At 38.4% G+C, this 2189-nt stretch overlaps 1 protein-coding gene across 2 annotated transcripts in view; it reads left to right on the top strand.

Moving 5' to 3' along the window:
* Positions 1–2189, top strand: part of LOC139371100 (AMP deaminase 2-like) — an 82448-nt gene that overhangs the window by 134 nt on the left and 80125 nt on the right. Inside the window, exon 1 of one of the 2 annotated variants that reach the window (XM_071111168.1) lies at positions 746–872. The exons of the other annotated variant lie outside the window; for it this stretch is intronic. The gene's annotated coding sequence lies outside the window, so the exon portion shown is untranslated. Of the gene's footprint in view, positions 1–745; positions 873–2189 lie in introns of those variants that run through there. 2 annotated transcript variants of the gene reach the window in all.

Genomic DNA, 2189 nt, shown 5'->3' with positions numbered 1-2189 from the left:
TAAGTAGATAGCTAGCTAAACCAGTGTTTTTCTAACCACGTGTTGATGTCAGAACTTATATGACCAATCCTCTTGAGGTATTTGGTATGTGACTTAATGTATTGTGGCTAGCTAAACAATGTAAAATAAACAGTTCGTTATTTTCATGAGTACAGTAGTAGCTAAGTTAGCTTATAAATGTAAAAGATCTAGAGAGCCACATTGGACAGAACAGAAGCTGTTAACGTTATTTGTAAATCAAATGTGTGGCACACTTAGCTACCTGGACAGCGCAGGACAGTTGGCTTATTACATGATTGTAGCATTTCTATACTGTCAGTATTTGACTTCAGCAGTACCAAGCCATCACATATTGAAGTTGCATTGTTTCAGTAAAAGCGTTACTGCAGTGCACCCATATCAGTAATTGAGGATTTTTATGAGAGTTGATTTTCTTGTAGTGACTAGACTGTTATGCATGGATATGTACACTGATACACAATGACAGTAGTAACTCATATTGAACGTTTAGCTACAAACGCTGGTGTAACAGTGGAAAAACACTGCCGACTTTGCACTCAGTCTGTCTATCATCTCTAGGCCTCAGTGTTATGTCACTGGTACAAGGGAGGTGAAATTAACTTATTTTCAGGAAAAGGGGGGCTGTAATTTTACATGACTGACTCAGGGTGAGGGCGGTGTGCAGCTCTGCAAACAAATCTGCAATACCCTGAGCTTTGCAGAAAAAAAACAAGAAGAGCCAGCAGTCTGGTCTCAATTTTACTGCTAGGGTGTCCAGGAAGGAAGCCTGACCGGCAGAGCCTGAAACAAAAGCACAGAAGAATGAGTAAGAACCTGAGGAATTTCCCAACAACAATCTTCCCATTCTTGGGGTAAGGGCTGTAAGATTGCGTTGCCATCATTTGTCTTGGTTGCCTGTCATAGACTTGGGGCTTTTTGGTAAAGTTTTTTTTTTCCCTGGGAAAAAAAATGTAGGCCTCAATTTTTAGTGGTGTAGCTGCACCACAGAGAGGGCGAGAAGTCAGTCCTCAAACTTCTTATGGCTGGAGGCAGTATTGAGTAGCTTGGATGAATAAGGTGCCCAGAGTAAACTGCCTGCTACTCAGTCCCAGTTGCTAATATATGCATATCATTAGTATATTAAAAAACATATAGAAAACATTCTGGAGTTTCTAAAACTGTTTGAATGATGCCTGTGAGTATAACAGAACTCATATGGTAGGCAAAAACCTGAGAAAAAAATCCAACCAGGAAGTGGGAAGGAATTCTCCGGTTGGAACATTATTGAAGATTTATGTTAAAAACATCCTAAAGATTGATTCTATACACCGTTTGACATGTTTCTACGGACTGTAACGGAACTTTTTGACATTTCGTCTGCTCCTAGTGAACGCACTTCGTGAGTTTGGATTTGTTTAGTTATTAAGAGTATTTCTGTAAATTTATGTGGCTCTCTGTAAAATCACCGGATGTTTTTGGAACTACTGAACATAACGCGCCAATGTATACTGAGATTTTTTTTATATAAATATGAACTTTATCGAACAAAACATACATGTATTGTGTAACATGAAGTCCTATGAGTGTCATCTGATGAAGATCATCAAAGGTTAGTGGTTCATTTTATCTCTATTTCTGATTTTTGTGACTCCTCTCTTTGGCTGGAAAAATGGCTGTGTTTTTCTGTGACTTGGCTCTGACCTAACATAATAGTTTGTGGTGCTTTCGACCGTAAAGCCTATTTGAGATCAGACACTGTGGTGGGATTAACAAGAAGTGTATCTTTAAAGTGGTGTGAAATACTTCAATGTTTGAGGAATTTTAATTTTGGATTTCTGTTGTTCTGAATTTGGCGCCCTGCACTTTCAATGGCTGTTGTCATATCAATCCCTGTAGCGGGACCTCAGCCCTAAGAAGTAAAACAGTTTTTTTTTAAATGGGTCAGATTTATTGGAATTTTGCAGACAGCCTGCAGTAGTTGTTTTTGTCTTCCACTGAAACCACCCTTTTACTGTGTTGGCAGTTGTGGCCACACAGTCTGAATGATATTTTTATGTATATTTTACAGTTGTATTGACAAGTGACTGTAAAATTATAGATTGTCACATACATTTATACAAACCTGATGAATTGTGTGTATTAGTTTAGGTGTCAGCAATTGCGTGTCAAGTCCAAAATGTCTATCAGAG

The sequence above is a fragment of the Oncorhynchus clarkii genome, chromosome 17 (assembly GCF_045791955.1).
Source record: "Oncorhynchus clarkii lewisi isolate Uvic-CL-2024 chromosome 17, UVic_Ocla_1.0, whole genome shotgun sequence".
NCBI classification, from domain to species: Eukaryota; Metazoa; Chordata; class Actinopteri; order Salmoniformes; family Salmonidae; genus Oncorhynchus; species Oncorhynchus clarkii.
Note: the sequence above shows the minus strand (reverse complement) of the source record. Positions and strands in the feature narration are given on the sequence as shown.